The sequence below is a fragment of the Pinus tabuliformis genome, chromosome 8 (genome assembly GCF_031772625.1).
Source record: "Pinus tabuliformis cultivar Carrire ecotype Pingquan chromosome 8, CPIR1, whole genome shotgun sequence".
In the NCBI taxonomy this organism is placed as follows: Eukaryota; Viridiplantae; Streptophyta; class Pinopsida; order Pinales; family Pinaceae; genus Pinus; species Pinus tabuliformis.
This window is the reverse complement of record NC_142294.1, coordinates 863,226,921-863,249,168: the sequence shown is the minus strand read 5'-3', so window position 1 is coordinate 863,249,168 and position 22,248 is coordinate 863,226,921.

Sequence of the window (22,248 nt, the reverse complement as noted above, 5' to 3'; positions counted from 1 at the left end):
CATTCACAAGAAAAATAAATGTATATAAATGAAAGAAAATTAAAACCTATTACAAGGATTGTGCCTCCAATTTCACACTTTTTAAAGCTCTTAAATGTTTGTGATTGATGAGTGCAAAGAACAAATAATGCAATCAATGATTTAATGAAAGTAAAAGACCTATCAATTAAAATATTGATAGCAATTTCAATAGATGCAATGAAATTGTCTTCATTACTTTTTTATAAAATGATGTGCCTAATCTTTTAGGTATTCCTTGTATTTTTCATCTTGACACCTAAGTTATTTTTTTTTGAGATTGAAAATAAAATATATCTTCAGTACAAAATTCTACTAAAAGAAATAATGACAACTTATTTCTTTACAAGAACTTATGAAATTTGAAACTCATCAACCTCTTCAAATCCACGGAATTAAATTGCTTTCAAGAGGAAAAGTCATTGAAAGTATTATCGTATTGATGCCCATATTGGCTTTGTGGAAAAATGAAAGTAAAGACTCATGGCATAACAAGGAAAGGATTATTTTTAGTTCATTTTTATTTGCATATGCAAGTATATGTAATGTGTGAACTAAATGAGTTGAATAAAAATTTCCAAAAAGAGTATGTTGATGTTACCTATTTAAGGGAAACCATAAATGTTACTATAAATACTTTGAAAATGGGGTTTTTAATAAGTGGCACATTGGTAAATGGCACCAATTATTTAAATTATTTATCTAAAATTCTAGACACCTTTAAATTTGGCGATTTAGAAATTATTGATAAAAAAAGGTCTTATTCATGAGCATGAACAATGATTTAGAGCAATTCCACATTCATATGATGATTTTGTTGATACACAAAAGCAATCATGAAAAGTTTGTATTAATGATTTATTAGAGAGTTGCAAAAGAATATGTTCAAGAGCTTGTTGGCAAATTGTGCATCCAAATGAGAAGAAATGAGAACCAAGGAGAGTTGATTGAAGATGGTGAATTTAGGTAAGTACCATAAGGGTTTAGGGTAAAAACCCTAGGATTTACTGCAGAACCTCCTAGAAAGCACCTGGAGCTAGGAACCTGACGACTGACAATACACTCACCGTTTCCATTGCAACCGCGCCTGTCTCCATCTGCTGACGGTCACTGCTTGTATCATGGGCGATTCTATGGATGTCGAAGAGCTCGATTATACCGAGGATCCATTCCCCGACCGTGTCATTTTCAGAAACCTTAATCTATCTTCACCGGCATCTGGCTCAACCTTCCTGTCTGATCCCGCTCCGTCTATTTCCGCGCCGGTGGTTTCCTTTCCGGGGCACTGTACTGTCCCTCTGTTTATCAGGTAGCTGTCTATTGAATCTCCTGCTCTAGACTGCCCTCCGTTATCTCCTGGTACTCTTCACATTCCTACTGTGAACACCCTTCCATCACCCTCATTTGACCCAAATCCGCTGGCTGAACATCTCCATCCATCCATCTCGACCTTTTTCTCTGCACCGTCTGAAGATATTCATGCATCTGAGGCTCCAAACCCTCCCTTTTCCGCGCACTCTCCATCGAGATGCTTTGAGACCCCTGCAGTAAAAGTCAAGTCTGCGAAACATACCTCTCTGGAAGGTTCACCTGATCCATTGGTAGATCATCCATCTGCCCCTCGTACTAGGAAGCGAAAGACAAAGTGTGTGAAGGTGACTTCAAAGGACATCATCATTCGGTTCGGCGAGACCTCTGCTATTGGGGAAGCAGCATATATGGCTAGCACTGTACTAGTTGGACACGTTCGAGGCAGAGCATATTCAGCAACCAGACTCACCCTATGGGTCCGTGAGATTTGGGGTGGAATGCTAAAGGAACTGCCCGAGGTGCAGGTCTTACCCAGAGGCTGGTTCGCCCTACATTTCGCAAAAGAAAACTACACGGATTTGGTCCTCGCAAGGTACTAGCACATTGAGATGGCTCCGATACTCCTCAAGAGATGGAGTCCCCTCTTCGACCCAGAGAGGGAGCAAATAGGGGCAGGGCCACTCTGGGTACGCTTGCCAGGGCTTCCATTACAGTACTGGTGCGAGGAGGTTTTCATCAGAATTGGGAATGCCCTAGGCACCTACCTGGACCATGATCGAACTTTTGTGTAGTCAAAGAACAGAACCCTAGCTCGCATCCTGGTTCATCTGGATACACGCGAGGGTTTGGAAGAGAAAATCACACTTCAATGGGGGAAATACACCAGGGTTCAGATCCTGGACTATGAAGGAGTTCCCTTCCGCTGTCGGAGATGTCACAGGGTTGGACACATTTTTAAAGACTGCCCACTCATCAAGAAATCAGAGGATCCTCTGAAGGCATCTCCTGCACCTACAAGGATTGACTCACCGGCTCTGCATCGCTCACCTATTCCGGGCCCTATCCCTCCGGCCAGCAATGTCCCCCCGAAGACGGTGGACGAAGCTCACAGATCGCCATCGCCCCCACTTACCAGAGCTCGGGCCGCAGCTGAAGCCACAAAAGCATCGGGTATTCCTCTAACCTCTCTATCTCCTTCAATTGCATTATGCACATCTTTTGTTCCATCATCCATTATCACTTATGTGGCACACTGCTCTATGGCTACACCTCCTTCTATTGCCACCACCGCGCCATCTTTACACTCACTATCCACATCCTCCACCTCTCCATCTTCTAACAGGAATTCATCATCTCACCATTATAATCTTCGCTCCCGTACCCTATCTAGCGGTACACCGGCACATTTTGCTGGTTTGGGACTCACCCTACCTGGTTCGGCTATTCTTTCTTCTCGGGGGAGGAAATCAGACCTCTCCAAAGCCATCAAGCAAGCAGGGGCTGAGGTCGCCTCTGGCAAACAATCCACTCTCGATGGGGTTCTTAGAGCACTGAACACCCCAGGTAGGGTTCCCCCATGAAGTGTCTCTCATTCAATTGCAGAGGCATGGCTAGTGCCTCCAAGAAACTAGCCTTGCGCAGACTTTTTGATGTAGAACCTTCTGACATTATCCTGCTCCAAGAAACCCTAGGTGAGGCTGATTTCATCACCAGCTCCCTAAAATCTATATCTCCTGGATGGAATTTTATGGCACTAGATGTTGTGGGTCGATCAGGGGGCCTTGCCATTGGATACAATCCCCGCACCATCAGAGTTTTAGCATCTTGGGGTGGCCATGGATTCATTGGCTTAGACATTTTTTCGGCGGAGCTTGGTATTAACCTAAGGGTTATTAACATTTATGGTCCCTATCATCAGAGGGAAAATTTCTGGCAACACCTGCTTAATCTTACGATTTTTTCCCCTGATCACATCATCCTAGGAGGAGATTTCAATTTCTCTTTGGGTTTTAGTGAATCTTGGGGGTCAATGGCACAAGTGGACTCTATTACGGGATACATGACCAACCTTCTGGAGCAGCACAACTTGGTGGATGTTCCCATGAATAAGCCTCTTCCTACATGGCGAAACAGAAGGGTGGGCGAAGCTGCACTTGCTCGAAGATTAGATCGGTTTCTGATGAAGGTCCCCCTTATGCAGCATCTGCATCACTACAAACAATGGGTTGGCTCAAGGGGCATCTCTGATCACTCCCCCATTTATCTGGAGGTGTTTGGTCCTCATCCTAAACCAAAAGCCCCATTTAAATTTAACCATGTTTGGCTACAGGACCCTGAGTACATTAACATGGTCTCAGAATTCTGGGCTGCCAACCCGATTGATAGGTTTGATTCCTTGACTAAGGGTTTCTGTCATAACCTGTCTCAGCTAAAGCATCTATCTATCAATTGGGCAAAAGAGAAACATCAGAGGGAGGAATCGCTTTTAACTCACATTGAATCTGAGCTGAGCACTTTGCTTGATGATCGAAACCTAGGTTTTGTTTCAGCAGAAGACAAAACTCATTTGATTGAGCTAGAAAACCAAAAGGCTAGGATCTTGAAGGAGAGAGAGGAATCCTTGCAACTCAGAAGTAGAGCTATATGGTTAAAAGCAGGTGACGACAACACTAGATTCTTTCATAATTATGCAAAAGGTAGAAAGGTATCAAACACCATATGGAACTTACCTCTACCTAAAGGGGGAGTTGCTAATACTTTCAACAAACTCTCCCAACTTGGCACTTCTCATTTCAGGAATCTTTACAAAAATCCCCCAGGGTCAAATCTAGTTGATATCATCAATGTGGCTGGACATTTTCCCAGATTTGTAAATGATGATGAGGCTGAGGAGTTAACTGCTCTTGTTACTATAGGTGAACTCGAAGGAACGCTGAAATGGTTCAAAAAGGACAAGAGTCCTGGACTGGATGGGTGGACCATAGAATTCTATCTTGCATTCTATGAACTTTTGGGGAATGATCTGTTGAAAGTTGTGGAAGAATGTAGAATGTCTAGATCTCTATATAATGCTATCAATTCGACCTTTATAGCCCTCATTCCGAAATCTAATACACCTTCCTCTTTCAATGACTACAGGCCTATTTCATTGTGCAATTGTCTGTACAAAATCATCTCCAAGGTCATTGCTAATCATCTTCGCCCCATCTTATCCTGTCATATTTCCCCCCAGCAATTTTCCTTCCTTGAGCATCGCCAGATACATGAAGCCATTGGCTCGGCCCAAGAGGCTATCCATTCGATCTGGACAAAACACCTTAAGGGCATTATCCTAAAGATCGATTTGGCTAAAGCCTTTGACCGTGTCAATTGGCTTTACATTAAGATGCTTCTCATTCACCTGGGCTTTCCCCATGACTTCATCACTTGGATTATGGCTTGTATTACCTCCCCTACCTTCAGTGTTCTCATCAATGGATCTGCCTCCCATTTCTTTCATGCTGAGAGGGGGCTCAGACAAGGCTGCCCTCTCTCCCCCCTTCTCTTTTTGATTGTCATGGATGGGCTTAGCCGTTTGCTCGCCTCGGCCAAAAGAGATGGTAGCCTTCGGGGTCTTAAGATATCTGATGCATGTTTCCTTACTCACCTTCTATTTGTGGATGATGTTCTCATTTTCCTGGATGGGCAAAGGACTCTCTCACTTTCTCCAAAATTCTCTCACTTTTCTCGTCGGCTACTGGTATGCAGGCTAATCATGCAAAATCTACCATTACCTTAGCCCTCACTTCCATCCAGGAGTCACAACTTGCTCAACAACATTTCCCTTATTGTATCATACCTCTACATAGGGGTTTCAAATACTTGGGCTTCTGGATAAAGCCTCTCAGTCAGAAAATTGCAGATTGGGTTTGGCTTGTCACCAAACTGGAAAAGAGGCTTTCAATCTGGAGTCACAGATACTTATCCAGAGCTGGAAGATTAGTACTTATCAAATCTATTCTTGAGGCCACACCTGTATTTTGGATGGCACTTGCATGGATCCCCAGGAACATTCTGGCCCAGTTACAGCAACTTTGTAACATATATCTTTGGAATGGCCACTAAGAAAAAAAGTTATTTGCCTGGGTCAACTAGAACAAGATAGCTCTGCCCAAAAAATGGGGAGGCTGGGGACTTAAAGACCTTCCTCTCTTTGCACAAGCCTTGGCAACAAAAATGGGTTGTACTCTTCTGACTGGAGAAAATATTTGGACTTCTATCTCATATCATAAGTATATATGGCCACAACAAATCATGGACTGGGTTCGCTTGTCGAGCTAGCCTATAAATGGTATTTCATCTGCCTGGAAGGCACTCCAACACTCTCTGCCTAGCATCAGGGATAATCTCGTTTGGAGAATAAACGATGGATCAAAAGCTCGCATTGGATTGGATCCCTAGTCAGGAGGTAGTGGTAGGTTTCAGCTATCTCGAGATCTCATACATCATCTACACTCCCATGAGATCAAGGTGATAGCACATATTATGGACCCACAGAATACCAACATTTTCTCCCAAGGATGGAAATCAACCCGCTAGCTTGAAATACCCCCTCGTTGGCATCAAGAATGGCAAGAATACATCTCTACATTATTTGAATCTCACATCAGGATAAAAGACGGACCTAATGAACTTGTCTGGTGTCTTACTGAGAATGGCATATACTCTCCAAAGACCGGATACCTCAATATGATCTCTCACAAACAGCCGGAGCAGACTACGTTCTGGTGGAAGAGTATTTGGAAATTAACATTGCCACCAAGGACTAGACTGTTCTTTTGGTGTATTCTCAAAGACAAAGTTCCCACTAGAGAGTCTCTCACTCATCGATCTTTTCATGGTCCACATTGGTGTGTTTTATGCAAAAATTCTTCTGAATCGACCCTCCATTTATTTCTTAAATGCACATCTCTGATCAATCTTTGGCAAAATATATCTACTTCCATTCATTTTTTCGAGCATTGGGAAGGTGAAGACATCAGTCGAGCATGGGAAAGCTAGTATAATAAACATTTGGGTTCAAAATTACAAAATCTACCCCTTATCATCAGCTGGCATATATGGCTGGCTCGGAATCATGTTATATTTGATAACAGACCTGTGTGCTAGCCTCACATCACAACCCGCATTATATCTGCTTATAACGAGCTGCCTGAACCTCATCAACCTCGACCCCGGAGGCCACATGACCCAACACCTATTGACAAAAATTTACCTTGGGCATTCTTTGATGGTGCAGCACAACACCATGGATGCGGTGGTGGTTTCATTCTTTACTTAAATGATCAACATTTCTACAAAGTAAAGATGGGACTAGGAGATGGAACAAACAATTTTGCAGAACTCATTACTCTTCGTCATCTTTTGCATTTCTCATTGGGTCATAATTGCATGAGTCTAAATATATTTGGGGACTCAAAGATCATTGTAAATTGGTTCAATAATATTATTGTTTGTCACTCTCACACACTCAGTAATATTTTGGATGAAGTAAATATGTTCAAGGCACAGTTTAACATTATCTCATGCAATCACATTTATAGGGAACATAACAGTTGTGCTAACGGGCTATCCAAGGAGGCCACGACACTTCCCCAAGGAGAGTGGATGATCCAGGAACAGCGAGGGGCAAATCAATACCGCTACTACCACCAGCCTTATATAGATCAAATCTACCATAGGGCAGAGAGCCCTTGATTACTGTTTTATTTTTGCAAAATTTTTATGAACATGCTTTTGGCAAACTCTGTGTATATATCTTTCAGGCTATATTTATAAATGTTATTGCCCTGTGTGGCATATGTACGGCCATATAACAGACTCTTTTATATTTTTCTCCATAACAGAAAATGATTGAACACCCTGCGTGGTGATGAAAGCTCAAAGTAGCACAAGTTTTTGGTAAACTATAAATTTTGATAGAGCCCTTAGTGGCAAGAAGATTACAACATATGCTAATAGCATCCACAACATGTAATTTTTCAAAATTAATGAAAGATTACGATTTTTCCAGTGGAAAAAAATGTTCAAGAGCTTGTTCAATGCTTGTTTCCTCAACTCATAAAGTTGTTTAGTCTTTGTCATTATGTATTAGATATTCTTAATATAGAAGAGAATTCAAATTAGCATTGGTTTGAAAAAAAATCAATACTTCAACATATTGTAGGTGAAAGGGACCTTAAAAAAACATTATTTGGTTTTGAATGTGTTGCATGCATTTTTTATTAATCTTCATATTAATTGTGAGAGATCATCATAAAAAATACTTTAAGGATTTTTTTGTGCTATTAAGTTAGGTAAGAATTTTCAAAACATATCAAATTTATGGCAAGCTATTTAACAAAGTATCACGGACATTGATTGAATAATGGAATGAGATAAAATATATGAAATTGGAAAAAAATACTAAATAAAAAATCACATCCAATATTAAAGTTTTTCAATTTAATTATATAAACCTTTTCAATTTAATTAATAATATTAATATTAAATGCAATTTAACAATAATTTTTTGTTATCCGCAAGATGTCCTTGACCCCTTTTACATTGCTTTTGGTCCCGACTAAAAAAGCACGTCTACTCTGCATGCGCGGGTTGGGCTGGTCGAGGCAGTGTGAAATAAATCTGACAGGGCCTGTCATTAATTGAAGGTTTTATCTCAATCGCCGACGCCAAATAATTCTACAGATCTTCATGCTCATAAAGTAGATATGGCCTCTTAAAGTAGATTTGGTGTCACTCTGGTGGTTTCTTCCCAGCAGGTTATTAGTTCAAATCCTGTGGACATAAATGTTCCGTCGGTCTTTTCAAACTACATGTGCCTTGTCAAATTGTCTCGTCTCTTAAGTATGAAAGCCTTTTTAATCGATAGAACATGTAAAAAAAATTCAAGTACCGAACGTGATCAAACAGCCCGGATTTTAAATAAATGGAAACGGTATCTAATTAAGATTCCTACATTTAATCTCGGGATTTGTACTCTGATTTTTTTTTCCCTGGGCACATCCAATAAAGAGACACATCATGATGATGATGAGATAAAAAAAAAGTCACAGTAAGAATTACCATCCTTGGGCTTTTGTTTGTTCCTTAATTTTTCACAAGTAACTTGTTAAGTTAATTTGATAGATGGAAAGGCATATCAAACAAGTTATTAATTTGTTTAAGCAAGATATTAGTATTTATTGATCATTATTAGTTTATTGATCACTATTAATTTAGTATTGACCAATGTATTTTATAATGTTTAACTTTGAAAAAAAATATATTTTACCAATATAATTTATGACGTTTAACTTTGAAAAACAAATATATATATATATATATATTTTTTAATATGATTGAGAATTATATTTTTCAAATATTTGATTAGACCCATAACTTGAAAGTCTTATCACAACTTTTGTACAATACAATGTCATGTGATAAATGCCTCGCATTTTTTTGATATAATTTTGTAATAAAGTTGTGATATTTATGCCATAATTTTTAATTTTTTTTGTGGAGAGAGAGGAAAAACATCAAAATCCTGAAAATAGCTCATACTCACATAAATAAGATATTTACTATCAATCACTGTCCACCATAATTTAAGCAATGATTTGCACATAATTTACTGCACACCATTATTTATGTGTTCTTTCAACACTTCAATAAATAGGAGTAAAAATGTAAATGTGCAGTGGTTACTACCCACCAAAATTTATACAAGTCTTTGCCCCTTTAAGAAGTAATTATTATGATTTTGAATGGTACAAAGAATTGTTTATATTGGGCTATCTTTTAAGTCTGTAAAAGTTTATTTAAAGAATAAATTTTAGCAATAAATGACATGGTCTTTGGTAGGATGGTAGGAAAAGAATTAATAAATGAAAGCTATAATATTTGATTTTGTTCAAGTGTTTTTTGTTAAGTTGAATATTGTTTTATTTAGGTTTAATGTATTATAATGGTTATAAATTTTGGTTTTTTATAAGTATATTTTTTTGGTCAATTTTGTTTAAGATTTGGTAGGATTTGTTGGAATTGTAAAAAGTTTGAGTTATGTACTTTACATAATCTGAGTAATCTAGAAAAAATATCACTAGACTAAATCTATTTATACATTCAAAATCATATTTTTTTTAAAATACTAATCAAAATCTAAATCTAGTTATACATTCAAAAACATAAATTTTTTAATAAATATAAAATATAATATAAAATTATATAATAAATAGATAAGGTATCTTATTAAGTTCCCCTGCATTTAATCTCGGGATTTGTACTCTCAATTCTTTTTCTTGGACATGTCCAATAAATAGACACGACATGATGATGATAAAAAAAAAGTCACAAGTTAATTAAGAGTGAACATCTTTGGATTTTTGTTTGTTATGTAATTTTTAATGTTAGTAATTTGATAAGTGAATTAATTGATAAACGGAAATAAGTGATTTTTAAAAGTATACCAAGTAAATTATTAGTTTTGGTATGATTTTAGTTATTAAATTTGTTTCTTGATTTAGTAATTTGATTATTATTAGTTTAGCATTGACTAATGTAAATTATAATGTTTAACTTTGAACAACAAATACATATTTTTTAATATTATTGAAAAAAAATACTTTTTAAACATTTGATTAAACCATAATTTAAAGGTCTTATTGCAACCTTTGTACAATACAATGCCATGTGGATAAATGTCTTAAATTTTTCGATCATAATTTTTGGATGCAGTTGCAATATTTATGCTATAATTTTTAGATATTTATGTAGAGATTTTTCATTGTTAAGTTTCATAAGAAAACCACCCAAAATTAAAATCTTTCAAAATAGTTTGTTACTCAAATAAATAACATATTTACTAGCAATTACAACTTACCATAATTTAAGTAACAATTTCCATAAAAAATAAATATAAACAAGATGTAAATAAATATACTTATTAGAAGTCACTTACCTTATATATGTATATACACTAACGAGCTTAGAAATCCACTTACACTGCCAATATATGTAAGTTTTTAATTAAAAAAGACCAAATAACTTATTCCCCATGCAAAAATGGTTGAGGGTCACAACTATTTAGACAAATATACATGCATGTTCCTTAAATGTGCAAACAAAACAAAACTACGTACGCGTGCTGCTCAAATGTGCATTCATTCTTAAACGAATAATAATTGTGCATTCTCTTTGCAATGAAGAGAAGCAACTTTGTCCACCACCTTTACACACTTAGGTTAATGACACATGGTTAGAACTGCTCAACAATATCCTTCTTTATGTATTTTGATTAATATAGGAAGGGCATTTGCAACCTAAAATGTTGCTATATAGCTGCCCAATTTTTATATTCTGACATTTGATTCTGCAAAATATTTTATTATATATATTACATCAAAAGTTGCCTATTATAGGTATTAGGAAATGTAACAATATTCAATTGCAATGAAGTTTCAATGAATTTCATCACAAATGTGCCCAGCCCTGTTTATCGTAAATACTTTATTATCCTATGATCCGCATTATATTCTACGGATTAAGGGTTAAGTGGGATTAAACTTTCGGATGTATTATTTTGACTGTGTTTATTTAGGGAGACACACTTGGTCACCTTAGCATGATGCAACGTTTTCATGTCAAAATTAAATAATAGATAAAGATAGCAGGCATCGTTTGAAATAACTATTTGTCTAGCCTTTTTTAGCTTTCTTGTGATGTATTAATCAAATATTTTTACTTCGATTTGAATATAAGAATTTTTGGAACATATTACATTTTTCAACTTAATTTGTGTTTTTCGCTTTTTAAGAAGTTTATAAAAACAGATTAGTTTATTTTTATTAATTCTTTTAATGTTAATCGATGGCTTTGTCGTATCCAATTTAAATGTTTCATTATAGTGATTAATTATTGTTGGGATAGTGTGGATTTTTTTTTATAGTTTAGTATCATTGATTTTGTACTCATTTCTAATCTATAATTTTTGAAATAAAATTTATTAAATGATTATTTTATAATATATAAAAGTGTAATTTTACATTTATGTATATTAAATATTATGTGCAAATATACGATAAATTCAGGGTTTTGAGCTTATTTTTAAATTACACATTAAAATTTTTATGGATATGTGTATTGGGATAATTTTCTATTTTATTTGGGAGGATTTACTACATCATAAATTTAATTATTAATAAGTACATTTTTTATTTTGATTTGAATGAATACTTATATATATTAAGGTACAATTAATAATTTATTGAATAAATTCATGGTGAAGAACTAAGCACTCTTCAAAAGAGAAGAAAATTGAAAGCAAAATTAAGATTTTTGTGGAGAATAGAAAATTAAGTTCAAATGGTTGAAAGCAACAAAACATGAAGGGAAAACTATGTAACTATGAAACACATAAAGGAGAAGGACCATAGGGGATTGGCATTGGTTTCTACCATATAACATGATTCACTAGTTCTTGCAAATTCAAGCATCCATAAACATTCACAAACAAAATAAGTATATGGAATGAAAGAAATGTAAAACCTATTACATAATACAAGACACGCAATGATGAAAACAACAAGAAAACTATCATCACAACTTTGAAATTAGTTTATTGGGTTGTGCACGAAGATTTACCTCTCTCAAATTATGAATCCCTTTACTTGTTTTCAATGTCTCTACATACACCAAACATGCCAAAGAGTAAAAATTACATATCATATACAAATCAAGCGGTTGTAAATTTTTTTTATTGTTATGTCTTGAACGCCTTAAAGAGGTACAAACTACATGAATGTTGGATAGTAATATTTTTCATTGATGTTAGATGAAACTATAGATCGTAGTTTAGAGAAACACCTTAAGGTTTATACCACATTTCTATGTTCAAAAGGATTGTGCTTCCAATTTCACAATTTTTTAAACTCATAAATGTTTGTGATGCAAGAGTGAAAACAATAGATGATACAATTAATGATTTAAAGGAAGTAAGAGGTGATGAAAATGTCTTTGTTACTTTTTTGAAAAACGTACCTAATCTTTTAGGTATTCATAATCAACTTAAAAATAATCAATTTATTGCTTTATAAGAAATTATGGAAATTGAAACTCTTCAAATCCATGGAGTTAAATGGCTTTTAAGAGGACAAGTCATTGAAAGCCTTCTTGTATTGATGATTTCCATATTGACTTTGTGGAAAAGTGAAAGCAAAAACTCATGGTATGACAAAGAAATGATCATTTTAGTCAAATTTTGTTTGCATGTGACTAGATGTAATGTATGAACTAAATAAGTTGAATAAGTTTTGAAAAACGTACTTAACATTTTAGGTATTCATAATCAACTTAAAGAATAATCAATTTATTGCTTTACAAGAACTTATGAAAATTGAAACTCATCAAACTCTTCAAATCCATGGAGTTAATTGGCTCTGAAGAGGACAAGTCATTGAAAGCCTTGTTGTATTGATGCTTTCCATATTGACTTTGTGGAAAAGTGAAAGAAAATCTCATGGTATGACAAAGAAATGATCATTTTAGTCCAATTTTGTTTGCATGTGATTAGATGTAATGTGTGAACTAAATAAGTTGAATAAGTAATTCCAAAAGGAGTATGTTGGTGCTACCTCTTTAAGGAAACCATAGATATTATTATAAATACTTTTATAATGTGGCTTTTAAAAAGAGGCATATTAGAAGATGACACATATTATTTATTTAAATTTGTAGATGTCTTTAAATTTGGTAATTTAGAAATTATTGATAAAAAGGGTGTTGTTTATAAGCATAAATAGTGATTTAGAGAAATTCCACATGCATATCAAGATTCTATTGATACACAAAAGAAATCATATTAATGATTCATGGGAGACTTGTGAATAACTTGCAAAAGAAAATATGTTCAAGAGTTTGAATGGAAGATTAATCGATCATTCTTTCTTCAATTGTGTAAGGTTGTTTAGGCTTTCTCATTATGTACATGATATTAAAGGCATTGGCTTGAAAAACTTTTGCTAACACTTTCAAGATATTACATGTGAGAACAGAAAATAAAACATTATTTGATTTGGAATCTTGCGTGAAAAAGTTATATGCATTTTTTGATACTCTTAGTGTCAATTGTAAGGGGTCATTCATAAAAGATACTTTGAAAAAAAAATTGTGCCATTGAATTACCTACAAAGTTTCCAAATATGTTAAAATTATGGCAAATTATACTTACTATACCTACAATTGCCTAACAAAAGATATTGAAAGCAAAACATAATAAAAGATGTACAATAAATTAAAGTATCATTGGCTAATAGCCTCAACAAAGGCTTCATTCATTAATGATGAAATGAAATAAGATACATAAAATTCAAAAAATACATTAAAGAAAAAAATATTTAATATTTAACAACAATTTTTTTTATATTTATTTTTTTAATCATTTAGGATACAAGACATATGGAAGAGGGTCTGTAATATGTCTTAAAAGTGCTTTTGTTTGGCTAAGAGCTCGTTTTTCTAAACATAAAAAACAGGTTAACAACCCAAGACCCACAACATCTGGCAAGAGTGAACCCTGCCTCCTTAAGGACCACAAGCGGACTATTGCATATGGTGTGATTTTCGTTGAATAACAGTTATGAGTCAACCTGCATTTACTAATAACAACAAAAAATAACTGTCCTCATTACTAATTTGACAAATAAATTAGGATAGATTTTCGGACAGTATAAATATAAAGGAAAAAACAAAACAAATAATTTATGCTCACAATCATAATTTTATGTTATGTGCAAGTTGTGTAACCCGTTCGCCATTGCTTTTCCCGACCAAAAAAGGTCGTCAGTCTGCATGCCCGGGTTGGTTTGGGCTGGTCGAGGCAGCTTGAAACAACCATATCACTGAGATAAATCTGATTGGGACTGAGGCTCATAGGAGGTTTTAGCTCAATCGTCGAGGCCAAATAATTCTACAGATCTTTATGCCTCTTAAAGTCGTAAGGCCAATAATTTGTGTTTGTCTGTAGTATGTGAGTGTGGTGGTTTACTTCCCACAGGTTATTAGTTCTAATCCCGTGGGCATAAATGTTCTGTCGGTCTTTTCAAACTACGTGTACTTTGCCAAATTGTTTTCAACGTACGAAGGCCTTTTGAATCGAGAGAAAATTTTAATTTTTTTGAAGTACTAAACGGGATCAAAGGGTACGATTAAAGGACGAATAACCTGGAATTATTTAATAAACAAATAATAATCCAACTTTTAATAAATGGATAAGTTTTCTCATCGAGTTTCGTGCATTAATCTGGGCATTTGTAGTCTGGATTTTATTTCGCTAGTCGCGTCCAATAAGTGAGTCACAACCATTGTCTTTTGTTTGTTATTTAATTTAATTTATAATGTTGTAACTCGATAAGAGCCTCAATTCGATAGATGGAAAGTAAGAGGTTTTTGAAATCACATCAAGTTTATTATTATTATTTTTAAATATGTGGTTTATCCTACTAATTTAGGATTGGAGAACAGTTAAATTGTGTCTTTAAATTTCTTTTCCATGGAGAACAGTTAAATTGTGTCTTTAAATTTCTTTTCCATAAAAGCTTTTGATCTTTGCTAATTGTATGCTTTTTTGTCCAGAAATATTTGATCATTATTTTTAAATATGTGATTTATTGTACTGATTTAGAATCAGAGAACAGTTAAATTGTCTCTTTAAATGTCCTTTCCATAAAAGCTTTTGACCTGGGCTAATTAAACGTTTTTTTTCCAAAATATTTTATGAATATGTTAGGTGAAAAAGAAAGTAGAATGGTTAAGTTTTGCTATTCTTGTATAAAAATTATTAAGAATGTTTCTTACGAGTAGTTGAAATATGGGAAAATAAATATGTAAAAAAATCAAATTAAATTAAAATAAAAATGATACTATATAAATAGTAAATAAGAGAAGTATGTGTATTTATTTAAATTAAATCATAAGAAATTAAGATACAAATTTTCTATTAAATAATATGATTCACTTGAGAAATTGAAATTTCAATTTTAAAAATCTTTGTGAGTTTCGTGATGTTGTGGACAACATGCAAGCTCTTTCTACATACAAGGAATATTTTTCTATAAAATACATAGTGTTTAATGTTAAGCAGCTCATAAAAGGGAAGGTTAAAGACAACAAAGGTTACCAACAAAATTTTTAGAAATTAGAGTCTATCCTCATCCCTCCCATTTATAAGCTCTTTAATTTTGCAATCAATCATGACTTCCCTAAACCTAGACTCGAAGCCTCATTGTAGTTATTTTTAAAATTCTGGATAAAAACCAATGTAAACTTTGAAACGGGAACTATAAACTCAAAATGGGAACTCTAGCAAAAAAAACCCCAAAAAAAACATGAAAAACATTGTTAAAAACCAAAAGTGTGTATATTGGAAGGATTTTTTTTTAGGGTTAATTTTCAACATATTTAAAAAATGACAGTAAAACCAATTTTTTCTGCCAAAAACAATTTTTTTTGAGGAAAAAAACACGCTAATGTTTTTGGTGGAATAACATTTTTTTTTCCAGTTATAATTTCAACATTTTTTAGTAATGGCGATAAAAATAAAATAATGGGATCCAAAACACATTAAAATTCCAATAGTTTTCATCCATGTTGTTAAACATATAATAACATAACACTAAAGATCGCTAAAATTCTAATTATTTTCAACCATAACATTAAAGATAACAAAAAAAAATTTGGAATATTTTCAACCATAGAATTAAAAAACTCTAAGTTTTCAACACAATTAAACCATGACATTATGAACAAATTATATGACTAAATTAATCAAAATTTCAATACTTGTAGATTTAATGAAACATGAATTATATCTCTAAGTTATTGTTGCATAGCAGGTATTCTAAACAATAAAAATCATCATAATTAAAACACATAATCCAACAAACATAAAAATGACTCATAACTTCATTTAACAACATATGGAAATCAAAATTTTTATTTCAAGATACGATGCAAACATCAGTTATATAAACTGCCTTAGACAATTATTCAAAATCACTCATATTTTCTTGCACACCATCAGAATTCACATCTTCAGATGAATGATTGGATGTAGATGAAGATGTTTCATATTCTTCTATTTCATCAACTAGTGCCCCATCTGAGTCCACATGCATGCCCACCATTTCAGGTTTCAAAATTCTTCTGGATCTACAACTGGTTTTAGCAGACTCCCATATCAATACTATTCCTTCTGGTAATAACCTTTTTAGAATATCTATCGTCTTGAAGTGAAGAGTTCCTCTCTTTGTTAAATTGAAGTCATAAACAAGTATGTCAATATCCTTCAATTTTAAGAGGTCTATGCGGCGACACTTTATATTTGTACCCTTTCTTTTTCTCTTTCCACCAACTTTTTTATCAACTACCGTCTCTGGCTTGTACACACCATTGAATGAGTGTGTATTTGTGGCACACCAATGTACTTCAACACCTGCAACATCTTCATTTTATGTAATGACTTTTATAACCTTAGCAACCCAGAATGGATAGGCATTGGGATCTCCATCTGCTAGCACTGTGATCATTCAACCCTCCTTAATATCATGTACTGAACCCCTGTAAAGGTCTTCCATGGCTTCACGTTGTGCACAAGATCTTCTGGAACCAATATACATTTCTCTTTCCTCTACCTGTGAAGAATTAATAATACCTTGAGATTGTTGTTGTTTAACAATGTTTCTTTCCTCGTGTTCATTTGACACATTTTGTGGCCAAATAAATGGAGTCCTCAAAGGTAAATCTTCATTTGTTGTTGTTGACATGATATCACTTTGATTATTGAAAAAACACTCCCACCAAACTGAATCAACAATATCAAAGTACTCATATGTATATCTAATACATTTTTTAATTTCTTCCAGGCAACAAAAATAATTTATATCTCTATTCTGCCTGTGTGCATTATGAACTTCAGCAACTGATTGTAATAAAAATATATTTGACGCAAATATTGGATGATGTGGAATGAAATTCAAAAAATCCAAACCTAATGACGATGCCCATTCTGCAATAGTTGAATACTTCTTGTCCCATATTAGTGTTTTCCCATTAATTTTTTTGATACGAAATTGATGTTGGAAGCTAATGTCATTAAGTTGTTCAATGCATTTCTCCTCACCATGCGATCCCATAATAAACCTTCACATGTCAACACTTTCTTCCAACACATCAAAATCTGGCTCCCGCATGTATGATTTCTTAATACATTCAATTAATGATGGAAAGCTCCCAACTTCCTTCCTCCTCAATATGACTGAAAAACGACTGAAAATCTGATCAATATGGTCATGAGTGTGCCCAACAAGAAGGAAACCAACCTTTACCTTCTGAAAAATTCTCAATTCAACAAGAATGTTTAGATATCCAAAAACAACCTGATTTGTTTTTCACGACAAGTGTTGTCCAATTGTAGATACAAAACTTTAGGAAGATTACCGGACCAATGAAAAAGCACATCATGAATTATGGTTATTGTCAAATTTGCATCATTATGAATATTTGGAGCTGTGAAGTATACACTTGGCAACATTTTCCCATTGAAGGCCATACAACCAACCAAGTGATACTGAATAAAATTTTCTTCCTATAAGTTTTTGGGTATGTGAACAAAATGTTGTAGAAGTGTTTTCTTTTGGTCCATACCATCAATTATCAAACCCAAATATTTATTTGGATTATCATAACACTTATTTCGATGTTTATACAAATTTTCCCTTTCACTTGTTTGTTGTTCGTGATGCTCTTGAAGCGCTTTGACAATGGAATCACACAACATAAAAGAAAGTCATTAATAAATACGTTTTCATAGTTGATGACTATACAATTTAAAAAATTAATGTTATGAATGCTTACCTCTTTTTGCCCCTTCACATTTATCCCTTTTTTTATTTAAGAGAAGCACATGTACTGCAAATCCCCATCCTCGTCTTCTTAGGAATACAGACATTGTTGAATTCTTCCTTCCATGTCTTCACAAAATATTGATTTGTAATAAATTGACCATGTCCTTCATCACCTTCTGCATATTCTTTGTATAAGTTGTAGATTTCTCGTCTTGAGAAATTATCTGGAATATGTATTGTCTCTTTAGTTGGCATACACTCTCCATGCTTTGAAAAGAAGTGTTTCATCCATGACATCGCAGTATTTGATAATGGCCCAAACTATCATTTATGATGTACTTTTGAATAAAATGTGGGATCCTTTTCCAAATTTTCTTGGATTCTTGACAAACGGAAATTACCCATTGAATGAAACATTTTGAAAGCCTTTCTACATATAAATAAAGACCCAATATGATAATCATAAACTGACAATGTAGATTGTATGCACCCCACTAAATATGAATTTTACATGATTTTATTCATTGACAAATATCTCTTCCTTTTCTCCAATGCAAACTTGAAATCCATATGTTTCAAGAAATATTTTTGATAACATTCACTTAAAATGAGAGCACTGATAGAACTTCTTCTCGTTAGATATTCTACTCTACCCCTTGTATAGCTAGAAAATCTTGGATTGATACGAAAAGGTCTTCTCCTACTCCTCGATACAATATTTGCTGGAAACATCTCCATCATTGGATCATCATCTGTATAAGCATTTTCATCATCATTATGAGGAATATTATCCTCCCTATGTTCATTTGTGCTTTTCTAATATTGACTTGGAGGATATTCTTCATCTTTCCCTTCTTCAGTGCTACTCTCATAGTCCTTAGAATTAGGACTAAATGGAAAATTTGACTCGATGTTTATTGGATATTCTTCATCATGTGCATTTTCAATGCTGCTCTCATAGTTCATAGGATTATGACTACGTGTAAAATGTCTCTTTACTTACTGGAAATTCTTCATCCTGCCCTTTGTCACTGCTGCTCTCATAGTCCTTATGACTAGGACTAAGTGCTTCATCCTACCCTTCGTCACTACTACTCTCATAGTCCTTAGGATTAGGACTATGTGGAAAATGTGACTCTCAATTTATTGGAAATTCTTCATCCTGGCCTTCATCACTGCTGCTATCATAGTCCATAGGATTAGGACTAAGTGGACGTCGTGACTCTCTATTCATTTGAAATTCTTCATCATGCTCTTCATCACTACTGCCCTCATAGTCCATAGGATTAGGATTAAGTGGAAGCTGCGACTCTCTATTCATTTGAAATGCTTCATCATGCTCTTCATCACTGCTGCTCTCATAGTCCATAGGATTAGGACTAAGTGGACAATGTGGCTCTCTATTCATTTGAAATTCTTCAACATGCTCTTCATCATTGCTTCTTTCATAGTCCATAAGATTAGGACTAAGTGGAAATCGTGACTCTCTATTCATTTTGAAATTATTCATCATGTTCTTCATCATTGCTTCTCTCATAGTCCATAGGATTAGGACTAAGTGGAAACCACAAATCTTTATTTATTTGAAAATCTTCATCATGCTCTTCATCATTGTTGCTCTCATAGTCCATAGGATTAGGACTAAGTGGAAATTGTGATTCTTTATTTATTTGAAATTTTTCATCCTGCCCTTCATCAACGCTTCTCATAGTCCTTAGGATTATGACTAAGTGGAATATTTGATTCTCTATTCATAATGAATGAATTTTTGTTATATTCATCAATATGAATAGAGTTGTTACGCGATGAAGATGTTGATGGTTCACAAAGAGAAACTTCACTATTAGAAGAATCCATGCCTTTCAAACATAAAAGATTAAATGATACAAATGCACTCTCTCCTAATGATAATATATAGCTTAAAGAATGAAAATTTCCCTCCAAAGTTTCCCTCTAAAATTTTTCGCCAATTTTTTCCCTCCAAAAATTTTGTTTCATGTATTTTCCTCCATAATTTTCTTCTACAATTTATTGAAAAAATTTAACTAAAATTTTCTTATGAAATTAATCTTTTAAACTAAATATTTAAATTAAAATTGTAAACTAAATCTTTTACCTAAATTAATTTTTTACTTAAACTATATAACATTTACTAGACAATTGAATGTTTTTTTTTTTAATTTTTATTATATCTTCTATCACACATTTAAAATAAATTGCTATATCACCATAACATGATTTACATGTTAAGTTTTTATAAAAGAAAATTAATACCACATTCACCATGCAGTAAAATAATTCTGTAATGTTCGCTTTATCATAATTTACTATATTGCCATAACAAGTTTTATATGTTAAAGTTTTTATAAAAACAAATTAATCCCACATTAATCGTGCAGTAAAACAATTCCGTAATTTCCGCAATATCATAAATTTCAGTATCGCTATTCCTCACATCACATCAAGGATTTTCGAGGCTCGTTAAAAGACTTGGAGCGATTTTTTTGGAGCAGCTACATTGTTATCAACAACATATTCAACGGAAGCTTATCACATTTGAAAGGTTAATTTCTCTTTCGTTGTGTGTAAGTTTTAAAATTCAATAGGTTTACTAGTAGTTATCTGTTAGTTGGGTTGTTCTTTTCGTGCAAAATACCTTAACAAAAACATATTCCAGTAAAATAATACTTAATTTTTTATTAATGAAATTTAGATTTTTTTTACAGATTAAAAATTTAGATGAGCCAAGCTTACCTGACAGCCCCATGGTAGACCAAAGGCCACTATGTTTGTAGTGGGCATGATGGGCCCGATCGTGTCCGCCGGCGACACCCACACCCGCGGCCAAGCTCGCCAAGGGTGAGGGCTGATTCTTAGAATCAGGCCTCCACCCCCATGGGTCTCCAACAGGCTCCACCCCCATGAGCCCATTGGGCCACCGGGGAGGGGTGGAAAAAGGCTGCACACAACCCTCCTGCCCCATCCTCGCGGTACACAGCCCCTCCTGCCCCATCCTCGCAACCCCACGGGCTCGTTGGGCCGCGAGGGTGGGGCCACAGTGGTTGCCTGCTCCTGCCCTCTCTCTGTGGCCCAACGGGCCCGTGGGGGTGGAGGCCCGATTGGGCCGCAGGGTGGGGTAGGAGGCTACATTTTTTTAATGTTTATTTTTAAAATTTATTTTTATTAAAAAGTTATGTTTTACAAAATTATTTATGATTTATGATTATTTATCATTTTTAGATTATGCTTCATTTTGTTTGTTTATTTAAGCTATTGTTTTTTTGTAATTTACTGATTTATATTTATGTGTATATTTTATGGAGTAAACTGGCATCAAAGAAGATTTACGTGAATCTTTCTGGACCAAAAACTGCTAAAATTAAAGGTGGATCCTCAACAAACATTATTGAATGAACCAAACCTAAGTTAATAACTACAAATATATCAAGTGACTCAAACGATAAGAAGACAATTTCATACTGGAAGAAATCAAAAGAAACGAAGCATACACAAAATGTATGGTATGTGAAAGATAGAGAAGGTGAACAACGACTGCAGATATATCTATATGTTGATATCCCTAACGATAGTGGACTTTATGAGGTGTTGGGAAAAGTCATAGACATTTGTTTGATACCGGACACTAAAATTGTTTATGTACTTACAAAACAACCCAAGTCACATGACAAGATTAAATATCAGTTATCATTTATGACATGATAGAAGAATCTACAAAGATGTGTAAACAAATTATAAATGACATTGTACAAGATATGATAAGTATTGTTATTTATATTTTTGTTTTTTGTTATTGTAACCGTATCATTATATTTTTATAACTTAGTTTTTATTGACATATGATATTTTGTTTGACAGAATTTTATTGAAAATCTTTCAATTATGTTGGGAGGCATTCATTTCATAGAGCAAGATATTATGAATGTTGTCAGCAGTTTCTACTCAGGGTTAGAAGAAGATATGATAAAGAAGCAAAACATAA